Below are 17,574 nucleotides of genomic sequence, written 5' to 3' on the forward strand. Positions count from 1 at the left end.
CCAGGGAGGATACAATATTTTGGGGCCTCCCGACTTCTATTAGTTGGTAGTAAACACAAGGGTTTAGTTCATCTACATGGTCAGTCCAATGCATTAGAAAGCAACATGGTATGTTGTCCAGCCGCAGTGTCCCCTGCCATGGCTTATTCTGTGATCCACGTTAGCACTCTAGTTCTCTATTAGCACTCGTCAAAAACAGGTTACAAATGAGGTATAGTTATACGAGTTGTGCCTGCAATGGGTCTTGCCCCAGCATCTTACCATGATTCACTGTGGTAGATATTGACTGGCAAGAGGCCAATGAATTAGCTACCTTTAGGGATTAGAAAAGATGTCCAATTACAATATTTGTGATATGGCAAAGACCATAAGCTTAGAGTTAAAAGTAAACAGTTCACTGGAATTAGAATTAGAATTGCAATTAGGATAATTGCAATATGACATGCATCAGAAATACAGTGAGGACCTCTTGGAGTTTAGAAAAATTCTTTGGTGAGTTGTTTGTTTTCTGTAAGTACATCTGAATTCCTTTCAGTTACATAATTTGTTAAACTGTATCTATATTTAATACCCTAACATTTGCCTATCTCAACAGTGTAGGGGGCAGCAGGAACAATGTGGAGATGGTCTGCGTATGCTGGGCTCCATCTACTATGGTGTGTCTCCCTGGGAAAACAGTGCTCCTATATAAAGTGTGCATGTAATTGGCTTTCCATGATTGGCATATTTGATTTACTAGTACGTCCTTAGTACAGGGCACTAGAGGTGCTCAGGGCCTGTAAATCAAAAGCTACTAGTGGGCCTGAAGCAGTGGTTGTGCCACAAGTGGACAATGTATCTCTTGACTGAGAATAATTTCTAGTCTGTCACGAAAATCTGTGGTTCAGAGGACTGGACACTGGTAATCCAATATTTACCACTTATCACCCCCCATACCTGCATGCCATCACATCCTCTCACCCTCACTCCCATCACTCCACTCCATCCCACACACTGCACCTACACATATGACTAACCACAATGCCGAGCACTGCATGCCATACCCATGCATGGGCAGCCCTCCCAGCCCTGCATGTACACCCATCACCGAAGCATGCACAGCATAGAGGAACTAACAATTCCACAATACATCACTATACACAAACAAAGGTGGCAGGACAACAGCAACGATAGAGGGGAAGATAGGGATGTACAATATGTCACAGACATGAAGCATAATACATCACTTACATCCCCACAGGTGCCCCAGCCAATGTCAGCGGAGAGGAGGTACCACGACAAACCAGTCCTCCAATAGAAGGTGCCCCCAGTGATGACAGTAACTCTGGACTTCTGGATCTGGGCGAACTACCTGGCCCATCAGTGACCACTGATCAGTCGGTCACACCAGCCCACTCCCAGTCAATCACAGAGCCTCCCCCATCAGTATCCAACACCACAGCACCCACCCAGCATCCCCCCACCTCTGTCCCCAGGACACATCAATCGGCAGTGTGCCCACCTGCATAGGGACCCAAGTCCACACCTCACCCCCAAGACAATCAGGGACCTGGGGTCCGTGGCAGTGAGCACACCATTCAGGGGACAGAGGCAGAGGGGAAAAGGGACACTGGGAGGACTGCTGTGTACCAGGGGGAGGACAGGCCCAGGGAACCAACTCTCCAGGAGGCACTCACCAAGATCCTGGGGGCCTAACAACAATCCCAGGACACGATGGGCCAGATCCTTAACAACATGCAGGAGAACAAGCGGCTGCAGGAGGAACACCATCAGGAGATCAGGGAGGACTTGTAGGCTCTCAACACCACCATGATCTTCATAGCAGGGGTGCTGGCGGACATGGGCAACATCATGAGGGAATTGACAGCACACCAGCAGGCCCCTACCACTAGCCAGTCAATTGACCAGCCCTTCGCTTCCGCTGCAGCTAGTGGGCAGGAGGCCCGCCAAAGGACCCATAGGCCACCAGCACCCCTCCCCCTGCAGAAGGTGAATCAGCCTGCAAACATTCCCTGCGGCCCAGACAGAAGCAGAGACACTTACCAAGACCATGATCCCCACCAGGGAATGTGACTCTCCTGATTGTCCCCCTTGTGTCCCACCCTGTCAACTTGTCCACTTTGAACTGCCTTTGTTCCCCCTCCTTTGGCCCCTTGGACCCTGAGCCTGTGCTACAAACAGACTGGAATAATACCATGGACTTTCCTCTACCATCACCCCATTCCATTGCACTTTTCAGTCAATTTGCACTACAACAAACACCCTTAAACAGAACTTGAGTGACACCATTTTATGTGTTGAAAATGTGCATTTATGGGAACAGTCACATCTAGTGCAAATGATCTGATCACTGTGATAGCATACAAATAATGACCTGTAACTTTCTGCAGTAAACACATTAGGACACTGTTGTGATATCACCAACATCTATAAAATGACAAGCCAAAGGTGACAGTAAGTCGAGATGTAAAGGAAGTTAATGCCTTCATGATACAGCCACACAGAAAACACCGATAGTCAGAGTAATGGTCAGTTCCACTGTCTTACCTGTTTGTCATTGGAAATATTGTTATATAACTGATGTTCTGTTGTCCTCATCTTCTGCTTTCTCATCCTCGGTGTCCTCAGGGTCCAATGCTGCCACAGGTTCATCTCCAGTCCCCTCCTCCTGCAGAAAAGGCACATGTCGTCTGAGGGCCAGGTTGTGCAACATGCAGCATGTCACTACTATCTGGCAGACCTTCTCGGGTGAGTAGCACAGGGATCCACCTGTCAGATGCACGCATTTGAGCCTGGCCTTCAGGAGGCCGAAGGTACTCTCGATTATTCTCCTGGATTGCCCAGGTGCATAATTTTAACGGTTTTCAGTCCCTGTTCTGGCATTCCTCACAGGGGTCAGGAGCCACAATAGGTTTGGGTAGCCAGAGTCACCTGCAAGTATTGAGGGTCAAAATGTAGTCTTACACAATGCTATGGGGATAACACTCGAGGGCATGCTTTGACATACAGTGGATGGGGACTCTGGCTCACCTATTAGCCACACCCTGTGCTTCTGTAGTTGGGCCTTCACATTTGGGATGCTGTTATTCCTCAAAACGAAGGCATCATGCACTGACCCAGGATACTTGGCAGTAACATGGGAGATATACTGGTCCTCCAGGCACACCATTTGCACATTCATTGAGTGGAAACTCTTCCCATTCTTGAACACCTGTTCATTCGGGGGGGGGGGGGACAAACGAAATATGTGTACCATCAATCGCCCCAATAATATTGTGAATATGTCCCATTGCATAGAATCCCGCTCTCACAGTGGCCAGATCATCCACCTGGGGGATGTAAATGTAGCTGCAAATGTGTTTCACCAAGGCAGACAATACACTTGCCAGCATGATTGTGAACATTGGCTGTGACATTCCTGCTGCCAAGCCCACTGTCACTTGGAAAGAACCAGTTGCTAGGAAATGGAGCACTGATACAAGCTGCACAAAAGAGGCTCCCAGTAGGATGACGAATAGCTGATATCAGGTCAGGCTCCAACTGGGTACACAGCTTTGTGATAGTGGCCCTGTCCTGTCTATAGGTGAGTATAATGTGCCTGTCCTCCAGTGTAGCCGAGTCCACAAGGGGTCTGTAAACAGGGGTTTATCTCCTCCGCCTATTCATCCGTAGTGGTAGGTATCTAAGGGACATAAGAGTGAGTAGGCTGTCACAATTTGAACACTACAACCACCACCTCAGTGTGCATAGAGCATTAATGTGATAGGACAATGGGAATGGCAATGTATGTGCAATTTTCATAAATGATGCATTTATGGAAGATCTGTATGTAGTCCACCACCATTAAAATAGCGACTGCCTGTCCTGTATCTAGGGACAGGTGAAAGTGAGGTAACTCTGCCGACGTTGGGCGTCGTGGCAGAAGGCGGTCTTTCACCACCATGTAATTCCTCATTGGCTAATATGGGGCTCTGTGGAGTAAAGTGGCCAATGGGATGAGCGTCGGTGGGGACAATGTACGCTGCTGCGGATGTGTCCACCATTTTCTGTCTATAACCTCACTTGAATCCTGACTTTCCACAGGACAACACCAACACTGCGTGTGGTGCTGTGACCTGTATCTGGAACCTACCATGGCCCGTGTGACCGGGGAAAGGGCCCCGCCTTCACTTCAGTGGAGTTGGAGTGCTTGGTGGATGGGGTCCTGCCCAGTATGGACAGCTGTATGGGCCTCCAGAACCAACAGGTGAGTACACCTTGGGCACAATGCATGTGGGAGAGTTGCATTGAGTTGTGTGTGCAGGCATCGTGCCATATGTGGGGTGGTATGTCTGGTGGTAGTGTACATGGTATGCGCCGGGCGATTTGTGTGCCAATGGATTGGAAACTGGATTTTGAGGGCCACATGTGTGACAGGCTGGATTGTATGTGTAATGCTGTCCTCCTGTCTGTATTACCTCTGTAGGTCAGCGCCCATCAAAAGAAGGGATTATGGTGTTCCATCGTCAAGGACGTGCGGACCTTGGGGGTCTACTGCAGGTGGAGCACCCACTGCAGGAAATGGTGGGAGGGCCTGAGACGCTGGGCACGGAAGACCGCAGTGGCCCAGCTGGGGATTGCCGGCAATAATGAAGGGGTGCCCGTCGGAACCTGACCCCCCTGAAGGCCCACATACTGGCAGTGGGCTACCCAGAGCTGGATGGGCACTTGAGGGCATCACAGCAGCCACAAGGGGGGGGGGGGGAGTACAGTGGGCATTACTACAATCATTGGTATGTAGCATAGGATCCGTGTGGTGGTTGTGAGTTAGTGGGTGCCCCTTAATGCCATGACAGACATTGCAGATTGATCCAGCTCAAGGGTAATGGGTGTATGGAAAATGCAGGTAAACAATCTCGTTTGCATCCCATGTCAGTCAGGGCTCAGTGGGTCTCAGGAGGTGTGAAGTTGGTGGTGTTTGGCCCTCATCTTGCTGTGGCATCTAGCCAATTCAATGCCAGTGCAATGCATATTGCTCAATCCAGACCCCTGTGTGTAATGGTGCTGTGTATGCCAACTGTGGTGTTGGTGCTGTAATTGACCCAGTGCTCCCTTTCTCTCCCTCCCCCCTTTCTCCTTCTGTCATCCTGTCCATGTGTGCATTAGCATCATCTGGCTGAGGAGTAGGGGCAGCGGCGACAGAGGGAGCTGCATCCCACAGGACCAAGGAGGTAGAGTCCACAGATACAGAGGGAACCAGTGGGATGGATGGCGAGGGAGAACCAAGGCGGAGACAGGAGGTGACAACACTGACTCAGATTCCTCCTCCGATGGAAGATCCCTGGTGGTGACGGACACCTCTGTGACCACCCCAAATGCAGGTACAGCCACCAGCCCCGTACCTGCACTTCCCTCCCAGTAGCCCCTCAGCGAGGCCTGTGCCTGGTCACCCAGGAGGGTGGGCATCTCCTTCGCCCCAGGCACCTCATGCCCTGCCCCAGTAAGTTCTGCTGCCCTGACTGAGTAGGCTATTGACCTCCTGAGATCCATCTCTGTAAGGCACCCAACCATTGTGAATGCCATCCAGCGGCTGGCATCCCAGATACAGCAATGCAATGCATTCCTGGAGGGAATCCATGCTGGATTGGCGGCCCAACAGAGATTGATTCAGGCTCTGGCCACCTCTCTGATGGCAGCCATTGTCCCTGTTCCTACCGCCCCCCCTTCAAACTACCACTTCCCAGTCCCAAGCTCCTCAACCCTAACCCATCCCATGCATGCATACAGACGAGCATGCACACAAGACATCACACAAGAGTGGCACAGTCAAACACAGGCATCACACTTCAGTCCATAACCACTCACACAAACAACAGACAGTTGCACACACAACATCCTCCACTGTCTCCCCCTCCTCCTAGTCCTCCACCTCCCTCACAATCACGTCCACACTCACACCTGCATGCACTGCTTCAACAGCCACCACCAGCAGCACCACACCAAGCAGCACACACACCTCACTATCAGACACCTCCACAACATCCATCCACGTGTCTCCTGTGTCCTCTCCCACCCTGTCCGTCCGTCCCCTTCCTAAAGGACGCGAACGCAGGCACTCAGACACTGAACAACCATCAACCTCATATCAGCACACTGCCCATGTACCTTCACCCAAGTCCAGCAGATGTGCTCCTCCAACAACCACTCCCTCAACCGCCACTCCCCATCCCGCCTCCCTCATCCCACCCCACACTCCCCAAGAAGCTTTTCCTTGCCCAACTTGACCTCTTTCCTCCTCTCCCGTCCTGCCTGAAAGAGCAGGGTCCCAATGACCCAGCCCAGCACCTCAGCCCAACAGTCAAGCGGGGTGGTAGAGGAACCTCCTAGTCGTGGAGGCAAGACAGTGAAGGATCTCACTCAACCAGCCAGGAAAGGGAAGGATCCCACTCCACCACCAATGTCAGAACAGGGTCCCACTCCACCACCAATGTCAGAAAAGGTTCCCACTCAACTACCAATGACAGGCAAGAAGCCCTCACCTCCAGCTGGGCCACAGCAGCCCTCACCTCCAGCAAAGGCTGCCCAGGAGACTCTTCCCCCAGCAGAGACAGCCCTCACCTCCAGCTGAGGGCATGAAGGCCACCCTCCAGGGACTGTTGTACAAGGAGCCCCCCCCTCGATGTTGCCCTTGCACAGTGTTGTGCGGAGTTAGTCAGGATCAAACTGGGGCTTGGACTGTGCCCTGTGGCCATGTGGGCCTTATGTACTTTGGACTGGGCATTGGCCCTTTCTGGACAATTTTTCATTTATATCTATTCTAAAATTGGTTTATATGATGGGTGTTGCCTTGTTATTACAATTTCAGTACTACCGACTTGTAGTCTTTGTAGTATGCCATGTGACATGTACCATTGGTTTATTTCTGCAGCTGGTTGTGTGTCTGGTATGTATTTAACTCTCCTTTTCCTCCCTCCATACCTCCCTTCTGTGCTAGGCAGCTGTACTCACCATCATCATCCTCATCGGCGTTGGTGTTCCAGGTGGAGCATGGCATAGAAGAGCATCTTCTCTGTGTCTCTGTTGGTGAGTCTTTGGTCTTCTGTGATGTGTTTCCGCCGGGCTTTTGATGGCATTGGTACCGGCCCGTACAGTGTCATAATATGGTGGGCGGTACCTTGTCTTCTGCCTGGCTGTTGATGGCTACCGCTGTGGTGAGTGGTGTTAACGCCCTGGTGGATGGAGTGGTACATTGGCTGTCTATGGGAGTTATCACCACCATGGTCTTAATTTGACGGTAATTACCGCCAGCTTGTTGGCGGTATTACTGCCATTTTAACAGTCACTGCCAATGTCATAATGAGGGCCATAGTTTTTTAGTGTTTTCATGCATTACAAAAGAAAATGGGACATCTGAAGATGCTGTAGAGACTTTACGAAAATGGCAGAAACAGCACAAAAGGCTTGGTTCATGCTCTTGGCTATCCTTGGTCAGAGTACCTCTAAGTATGGGAAAGATTTGCTACGAATAGTTTTAAGATTTGCAGTTTTTAGACAAGACAGGAAAATCTGAAGAGGTGCGATGCTATGTGCACAACACAGCCACAATAGCAAAATAAATCTAATGCCTGCAGAATTGATCTCAATTGATCCAGGAGAAGTAGTGATTTTATTTTTTTTCATCAAGACAGTGATGACTGAAATTTTGTTTGCTAGGGTAATGATAAAATGTACAATAATACTGTGAATGCAGTATGTTCAGGAATCACAGAAAATTCGAAATTTCTCTGTTTTCCCTTGAGGAATGAAGCATTTTCTCCACAGGCCCTAGATCTAGCATACCAGGTACAAAGGGGAATCAAGTGGCTTGTGCTGCAGACAAACAACTATTATTCCAATGCAGGGCCTTAACACAGACGTCCCCCAAACGGCCAGGGTGGCCACAACTCATCATGGAGGCCCCATTTAGCCCTAAGTAAATGAATATTTGTGAGATATGGGAGACTTAGTAGCCCCTCCTTAAAATTCTTTAGAAGGGACCCATTATTTTGCTTTACACTAATGTTCAGACGCACACTCGTCATCCGGCTGCAGTGCTCTTCTTTTTTCAGAAAATGAACAATACACTGGCTACACCTTTTCTGTTTTTCCTGCATGGGGATGATCCCACTACCATCAAGAAGCCTGTTGGCTGGGGCCAAGGCTAGCCGCTGTGGAAAATGGCTGCAGGTTTGTGAGGCTTCATGACCCCACAGTATTATCCCCAGCATCTGCTAACTATCTGTCAAATCGAAGCCCAGAGACTAACTGTGCCGCATCTATATGCTGCTGGTGGCTTCCTGGCAGTGCCAAAATTGAACTGGATGCCAGAGGAGAGGCAACATGGGGCAGAGAGCGAGATGGGCCTGTGCCGCTGACGCAGGAAGCTGCAACAAGGAGAGAGCCCTGTGGTCCCGGGCAGACCGCAGAAAACGTGTGCAGAGCTGGCCTTGGCTGGGGCTGTAGCGTGCCCTGCGGTGGCAGACATGGGTGCGTGCAGCGCTGAGGCCAACAGAGATGCCTTCACTACCGTGGGAGAAATGCGGCCCCTGTTGGGATGAAGAAGGAGCAGTGAGCTGTGGCGGCCTGTGGGGCCAAGGGCAGAGTGGGGAGCAGCCATGGAAAGGTTGAGGCCAAGGCAGTTTCCACCTCCAACTTTTGCTTACCTCAGAAGTTGGGTGCGCTGTAGGGGGTGAAGACGCCGGCTGGTGTGGGCCCGGAGCACAATCTCACACCCTTAGAGGACTCCGCCCTGACGACTAAAGGGGAGAGATGGCATGGCCTTGGCAAGGCCCGGGCTGACGAAAGGAAGCAGCCCAAAAGGAGCGGTGGCAGCTTCATAGGACAGGAACACCCAGAGGGGCTGGAGAGTAGAGCTCCTGGGAAGGATCTGAACTGTAGCAGTGAGTCCTTACTGAGGGTGCCTATATTATAAACCTCATGTAATCTCAGCTATTTGGGAAGGACACAGGAGTGAGTGCAAGCTGCCAACCCTGAAGAGGAAATCAGTGGGAGCATGTCGGCACCTCACAGCACACAATAGTGGACAGTACTAAGTGGGACAGCACCCAAGGCCGCCACTTGTCGACTACCCGCCACGGTCTGTCCAGGTAACAACCACACTGCTGGACTTAGAGCGGATAAGCAATCAGCATCTGGGGGATGCTCCCCTCCAGTGCATTATTGCGGTGGGGATGTTACTGGGGCTGTGCTGGCAGACAGATGGCTTCCCTGCCCCAAGGGGCCCCATAAGCCATGGTTAAGTGGCTAGACTCTGGGTTATGACCCTCACCCATCGGAGTGACCGGATACTGTGCATACACACAAGATGGCATGAGACAAGTCGCTGCTACAAATGTCAGAGAATCCCTAGAGGAGGACAATACTGTAGAGGAATTAAGGGCGGCTTTGGCTCAGAAACAGCCCAGGAAGGCACCAGGACCAAATGGGTTTCCACCTGAATATTGGCAACTGGTCTAGCAGCAGGGAGGTCAACCTATGCTAGAGGCATTTTGAGAGGCATTAGAGAGGGGTAGACTGCCCCAAGACCTTCAGACAGCAGACATTGTGGTGCTGCCTAAGCCCAGAATGGCTGGAGAACATTGTGAGGACTTCCAACCTATGATGCTACTAAACACTGACGTAAAGGTGTGGGCTAAGGCACTGGCCTCTCAACTGGTAGCAGTCATCGCTCATCTGGTTCACTCGGAACAATGTGGGATTATGCCAAAATGAGCCACAAGAAACAATCTACGTTGGGTACACAATGCTACTGCTCTAAGTGAATCAGTGTGGGGGGGCACAGGGCTTTGCAATCAATTGACTTTTAGAAAGCCTTTGATTCAGTCGACTGGGCATATATATTTGCCTTTCTAGAGCAAATCAGATGCAGACACAAGTTTCATGGGTACATGCAGCTGCTTTATATGGACCTCAGAGCTAGGTTAGGCATGGGGGGATGGTATCTAATTTGTTCCCAGTGGGGTGGAGCACCCATCAGGGATGCCCCAATCTCCATTACTATTTGCAGTTGAGATTGAGCCACTGGCAGCCTGGGTGCGTGAGGACCACATGTTTCGGGGCATCCAATGGGAAGATGTGGTGAGTGACAAAATACCATTGTATGCATATGATGTGCTTTTATAATTGGGGAACCCTGATATTTCCGGACCGAGATCATTACAAATTCTGGAGGAGTTTGGTACGTACTCGGGGCTTCGTCTTAAACCCCAGAAGTCTTTTATTTACCGTATAGCTTCATGCCCCACTGATATGACATGGACATAGGGCTTGTCAGTCCAGCCGGAAGGGTTTAATACATGAAGGTATTTGTCACCGGGAATGTGCTTTGAGAAGAATCTAATGCCTCAGCTAGACAGGCTGTCAAAAGATTTTGTGTTCTGGAAGGCTCACCCACTCTCCCACTGTCCTTATTAGGGCTCTCGGCTATATTTAAAATGGTGGCACTGCCACGCTTCTTTATCACCTGTAAAATCATCCATTTCCAGTGGCTAAATCTTTCTTCCATTAGGTGAATGCTCATTTGCGTGCACTGCTTTGGAGGAGTGGGGCTCTGAGTATTTTCCTGGATAAGTGCTGTTGACCAGTTTGAGGGGGGCATAGCTACGCTGGACATTCACTTGTATTACGGGGCAGCACACCTCCTTCTTGTAAATGAAGGGTGGTTTGGGGGGGGTTCGTGGATCCAGCCTACACCCACGAGGGGATGGCCATGGGATTACAAGGCCTACCACATCTGTTGAATATGGGTGCTGCAAGCAGGGAATTACCAGTGACCTGAATGATGCTAAAGGCATGGGAGGAGGCTAAGAAGGCTATGGTTTGGAAAGATAGACTGATGCTCAAAACACATTAATGACGAGGGACCTGTCTTCCGTGGTTTTCATGGTCTGGTCCCAGACATGCCTGAGATTTTTTGTTCACCCAGCCATGATGCACTTGTAATACATGGGATTCTGCAATCCCTGTATAAAAACTCGCCTTAATCTTTTTTTTATAATAAACACCATGACACACCAGTCACCTATTATAAAGAAATGATGTAAACGCTCAACTTTATTAACTTAGTACAGTTGAGTTTTGAGGTCACAAAGCCTGCTGCCAGAGCCAACAGCCTAGAGAAATGTGCCTTTTTGTCTGCTCTGCTTTTGTATCTGTACAGTGACAAGGATCAAAAAGATATATATGGCAACATGTTTATTTTACGGACTCCTTAGGTAATTGTAGAAAAGTTAGATTTAGATTCACTAAGCAAGTCTCAACACATTCAGCACTACCGGACCTTTAAAAAAAAAAAAAAAAAAAACATTCTGATATGTTTTTGCTATAAATATCTAAAAGGTTTTTTGGTATGTTTAATATTTGTAATAGAGATACTATTTTTAATCTTCATGTTTGCAAACATGCTCTCTCTTTCATATGAAAGAACTATGCACCAAGGATTTAAGTTGTTTGTGAGAAAGGTGATGGCATGACCATGTAGGATAAGAACCACCTGCTGTACATGATAATGGTATTTCAAGTCACCTCAGAGTCCCCTACCCTTTTAAAACAACTCAGCCTTCGGCGTATTCCTCCATGTGGTCATGGATCTCTTTAGTGACTTGCCATACCCTGATAATGTATGGCAGAGTGTGCTATATCCCATCTATACCACGTGGAATTCTAAAATCTCTGTATAAAAACTCGCCTTCATTTGTGATGCAGCAAGTCACCCATTATTATGAAATGACGTAGCAGCTCAACTGTAATAACTTAACAGTTGATTTCGGACACAACAATGCCCCTGCCAGTCATCAGCAGAGTGGAAATGCAGCTCAAGTCAGTTCATGGAGCATAATCAAAGCTGCGTTTTGGCCTGTTCTGCAATTCCGACATGTCTTTTTAACTGTTTCGCAATGCTCCTTTCCATGTGGGTGCCAGCGATCTTTTATTTTCTGCCTGTTTCGTCAAAATGTTCCCAATTTCAGTATTATTCATCCTATTTATTTTATCGTTTTATGTAGCGCAAGCTTCTCACAACCAAATTGCGTAGTTGCTGTCTTTTCTCCTCATCTTTATTACATTACCTGCATCTCGCTCTGGTTTTTATGCATGCACTCCTCTGGATGCCACCAGGCTGACAATCATACCTTTGGAATCAGAATTTCTAGAGGCAGCTCTGCTTCTGATTAACAGACATGAGATGGAGCTTCAGGCTGAGCCTTACTCATCCTATGCAAAGACAGATGGCTGGTGCTGGCAGCGGGAGAAGATGGGCTTCAAATTTAGATCTAATTGCGCATTGAGTGGGTTTTGCCTGAATAACAAAAAAATTACAACAGAATGTTTTCCTGACTTTGAACAGAAGTTCACAGTATTTCCTATTTCCTTCTCATAGTTTGCGTTTTTAACATCAAGGTATCAATTTCCTGAATATTCACATATTTGTTTTGCCAACATCAGATTTGTTTTTACGGTTTACTGATCATCCATCCTCGTAATACTACATATTATTCCATACAGATTTATTCTAATATGTGATGAAAGACGCAACTGATTAAAGCACAGAAGTTGCAAATGAAAGAAGTAGGATAAGATTAATGCCCCATAGCTTCATCTATATTTGATGTACTACTCCTACTTAGCAAGAGGTGGTCGGGGTCTTTTCCACAATGGGGAGGGAGAAGGGGTCGCTCCAAAACTCTTTGTGAATAGACATTCTAATAAGAGATCATTAGTGTAAGAGACTGGGTTATTAGAAGCAAAGACTGTGAAGCTTTCACAAGCAATACATGTGCAAATGTATTTTTAGTGGGGATCAAGTAACCCAATGTATCACTTGACCATCTCAGGGTAGCGAAGCAGAGCAGAACAAGGCCCACTGAGGGGAGGTAGTGCAGGCTAGTAACCCCAGCTCATTGGCATCCAACAACAACACTCAAATTATTGTACGGTCAGTGTTTAAAAAAAAAAAAAAAAAAAAAGATAACGTACATTAATTGCACACACACACACACTACTAAATAGCATGTATTAAATTGCAAACAGTACATTGGGTTGAAGGAAATGTATTTGGTGACACCCTCATATCATGTTACATACCTAGTGGGTCCTGAACCCCATATTCATACTACCCCCACCTATAATAGATGCAACATCACAACATAAGGGGGTTGGTTTCATTATCAATAAAACAGGTCCGGTGGCTTTCGAAAGGGTGTCACCACATCAGTATAAGCAGCCACTATTGCCATTCAACATTGCACCACCATTAAAAGCAGTAGAAACAATACTAATACTTAAAATAATTCAATATAATTGTCAACACTAAAGTTGTTAGTTAAGCATTGCAATTCAAAACGTGTATGTGAGTATTTCTTTCACTTTTATCACACCGCAACTGCAGTCACAGAACTCACCCCAAATGACCCCTACGCTCTAGAGATCCCTAACAAAAGCTCCAAGTTCATGAGTGCTTGATATCAGGGCAAACCTCTACCAGGGTCAGGTATTCATTCTCCTGGTAAGGGTACGGTGAATGCTTTTGAAGACATCCCTGAGGGGCTACTGCACTTCCTGCAGCCTCCTCACCCAAAGTGCACCTAAAGCATGTTGGTGGTAACCTTGTCTTTCGTGGGGCCACCACAGAGATATATGTACATTTTCGCCCCCTTGAGGTAGATTTATGGGGTGCTCCATAGCCCGATTTATTCATATTTTATGAACAGCTCTGAAAATGCGTGACCTGGGTGAGGTGACCTTGCTCTTTGTCCTTTTATTTTGGTTTAGGGGTGCCCCTGTCCCACGCAGGGCACTCACAAGGATTACTCCCTTGTGTGTGTCGGAAGCCCCAAAATCCCAACAACCCCAGCCGGTTCCCTCACACCCAGCTACCAGCACAGGAGCCAGCCATTCCACTTCTGCCCGCCCGTGTGGAGTGTAGGCTTGGTGCTAGAAATGTGCACTCTCTGCCCCCCAAACACAGGCATGGGGGTGAAGAAAGCACATCAGATTGATTCAGGGACTCAGGAGCAGTGTTAGGAACATGGTGTCGCTCAGTTGGACTTCTTTCTAATGGCCTTGGGCTGATTTTAATGTTCTTGGGCTGATTGTGCTCCTGGTGGGCAACCCTATCCACCACAAACAATTTATGCAAGCCCCCCCCCCCCCCCCTCTGGGTGCTAAAGGTGTTTTTTGTGAAGAGCTTGATTTTTAAGGAGGCCTGCACCAGACCTATCCTCTGTCTGCACTCCACAGTGAGAAAGCTGAACACCCTCCCTTTCACACTCCTCAGGCCGGATGGCCTTCAGGTCATGTTGCAGGGCCCCTGTGTGTCAAAAACAGAGTCAAAGGCCAGTCCACAGATGGTCCAGCAGCAGGTCCACTCCCTCAACTCTTCCTCAGGTGGCATAAGTGGGCCAGCACCATTGGCTCTAGAGAGACCCATCCAAGTCCTGAGGGTCAGCGGAAGTTAGTCCCAAAGTCCATCCTTGCTAGGTATCAGGTGGTTTCTCCTTCCGGCTGGGCATCCTTTTGACATCATTGCACCCCTTTTTAACTTGTACTCCCTTGTGCAGGGGTCTTTAAGTGGAGGTGGGCTGCTCCAGAAACCAAGCGCCTCTGGCAAATCAAAAGGGTGTCATATCATCACTCCATGCCAATGCCCTTGCACCGCATTCCGAAACTACAGTATCGTGATTTCAAGTTGCCAGTGAAAAGAGCTCCCCTGAGAGCCTTAGCTCCATCTCTAACTGATACGCGGCATGATCCCTTACCACCAAAACATTGACGGTGAGGCCTCCTGTGTTGCTATCTGACATCTGGCACTCCTCCTTTATTCCCTTAGTCAATTTCCAGCTGGAGATTTCTCCCCCACCCCTGCCTTTCTAAAGAACTGGGGCAAGCACTGTTAATTGCTCTGTTGTATGGGGAATCATTTGATCCCTCTGCTGTTGAGCACAGTAATTAACATGGCCTAATAAGGGGGGGGACAAAGGGCTGGAATTTGATTTTGAGCTAAGTCAAGGAAATGTGACAAATCTTAAAGTGTCATGTAGAGTGTAAGAAGTATGTTAGGGACTAAAAATCTACATTCAGGGTGCACAATTGCAGCTAACTTGATACCTTGGTGGACCCTGTAGCACTGAGTAGACAGCAAAACTGCATTTTATTGCAGACTTCACCTAAGATACACTGTAAGCAACTCAGGCCATCAGTGAGCACTGTAGCCCTACACTATGAATGCTCACTCATGGTATAGGGGCTACTCCAAGGCAGTATCAATCCATGATAAAATCCTTTCTGCAGCAAGTCAACTGTATGCAGATATTGGGCTCGGCAAGATGGTAGCTTCATATGTGCAGCCCGCACACGTGAACACGTGTGCTCATATGTTCACTTGTAACCAACCTAGAGCCTCCTACCCTAGCTGCACAGCAATGACCTTATCTTAAAAGGCAGACACTGGTGGTTAGCACTCTCAGTCCAATTCTGTGAATTTACCATGAGTGAGACTGAGTTAGTATCAATTAATCAATCAATCATAGTATTTATAAAGCGCGCTATGTACCCGTCAGGGTTTCGAGGCGCTGAGGGGGTGGGGGGGAGGGGAGCGCTGCTGGTTTATTGGTCGAAGAGCCAGGTCTTGAGGAGCCTTCTGAATGCGAGGAGGTCCTGGGTCTGGCGAAGGGATGTGGGGAGAGAGTTCCAGGTCTTGGCGGCGAGGAAGGAGAAGGATCTGCCGCCGGATGTCTTGCGCTGGATTCGGGGTACGATGGCGAGGGCGAGGTTGGCGGATCGGAGTTGACGTGTTGGGGTGTAGAAGTGAAGTCTGGTGTTGAGGTAGGAGGGTCCGGTGTTGTGAAGTGCCTTGTGAGCGTGGGTCAGGAGTTTGAAGGTGATCCTCTTGTCTACCGGGAGCCAGTGGAGTTCCTTTAGGTGAGGGGAGATGTGACTTCGGCGGGGTATGTTGAGGATCAGTCGGGCGGAGGCATTTTGGATACGTTGGAGGCGTTTGATGTCTTTGGTTGGGATGCCTGTGTAGAGTGCATTGCCGTAGTCAAGTCTGCTGCTGACGAGGGCCTGGGTCACCGTCTTTCTGGTTTCTGTTGGAATCCACTTGAAAATTCTGCGGAGCATTCGGAGGGTGTTGAAACAGGAGGAGGAGACGGCGCTGACCTGTTTGGACATGGTGAGGGCGGAGTCCAGGATGAAGCCGAGGTTTCTTGCGTGGCTGGCAGGGGTGGGTGGGGGTCCGAGGACGGAGGGCCACCATGAGTCGTTCCAGGCCGAGGGAGTGCGTCCGAGGATGAGGACTTCCGTCTTGTCGGAGTTGAGTTTCAGGCGACTGTTGTTCATCCAATCGGCGATGGATTTTAGTCCCTCGTGGAGGTTTGTTTTGGCGGTGAGCGGGTCTTTGGTCAGGGAGAGGACGAGCTGGGTATCGTCGGCGTAGGAGATGATGCTGAGATGATGTTGGCGGGCCAGTTGAGCGAGGGGGGCCATGTAGATGTTGAACAACGTGGGGCTGAGGGAGGATCCTTGGGGGACGCCGCAGATGAGGTTGGTGGCTTTGGAGCGGAAAGGGGAGAGACGGACTCTCTGCGTTCTGTCGGAGAGGAAGGATGAGATCCAGTGGAGGGCTTTATCTTGGATGCCGGCTTCCTGGAGGCGGGTCAGTAGGGTGCGGTGGCAGACGGTGTCAAAAGCGGCTGATAGGTCGAGGAGGATGAGGGCTGAGGTTTCGCCGTTGTCCATTTGATGTCTGATGTCATCTGTGGCGGCGAGGAGGGCGGTCTCAGTGCTGTGGTTTCGTCTGAATCCGGATTGTGAGGGGTCCAGGATGGAATTGTCTTCGAGGAAGTGGGTGAGCTGAGTGTTGACGATCTTCTCGATGACTTTCGCTGGAAAAGGGAGGAGAGAGATCGGACGGAAGTTTTTGAGGTCGTTGGGGTCAGCCTTGGGTTTTTTGAGGAGGGGTTGGATTTCTGCGTGTTTCCAGCTGTCCGGGAAGGTGGCAGAAGTGAAGGAGAGGTTGATGATCTTGCGGAGTTCGGGGGCGATGGTGGCGTTTGCTGAGTTGAAAACATGGTGGGGGCAGGGGTCCGTGGGGGAGCCTGAGTGGATGGTGTTCATGGTTGCTATGGTTTCTGCCTCGTCCACGTGGGTCCAGGCGGTGAGGCGGCAGTCGCGGGAGGAGACGTCGGGGGTGGGGTCTGGCGGTGGACCGGTGATGAAGCTGTCGTGGATGGTGGTGATTTTCTGGTGGAAGAAGGTGGAGAGGTCGTCGCAGAGTTTCTGGGAGGGCGGGATGTCGTTGGAGTTGGCTTTCGGATTGGAGAGTTCCTTCACGATGCTGAAGAGTTCTTTGCAGTCGTGGGCGTTGTTGTTGATGCGTTCGGTGAAGTGGGCGCGCTTGGCGGTGCGGATCCGTTGGTGGTGTTCGCGGTTGGCGTTTTTGAGGGCGGCGAGGTTGTCGGGTGTGCGTTCTTGGATCCATTTCTTTTTGAGTTTCTGGCAGTTGCTTTTGGAGGTGGTGAGATCGTCTGTGAACCAGGC

This window comes from Pleurodeles waltl, chromosome 4_1 (genome assembly GCF_031143425.1).
Source record: "Pleurodeles waltl isolate 20211129_DDA chromosome 4_1, aPleWal1.hap1.20221129, whole genome shotgun sequence".
Taxonomy (NCBI): domain Eukaryota; kingdom Metazoa; phylum Chordata; class Amphibia; order Caudata; family Salamandridae; genus Pleurodeles; species Pleurodeles waltl.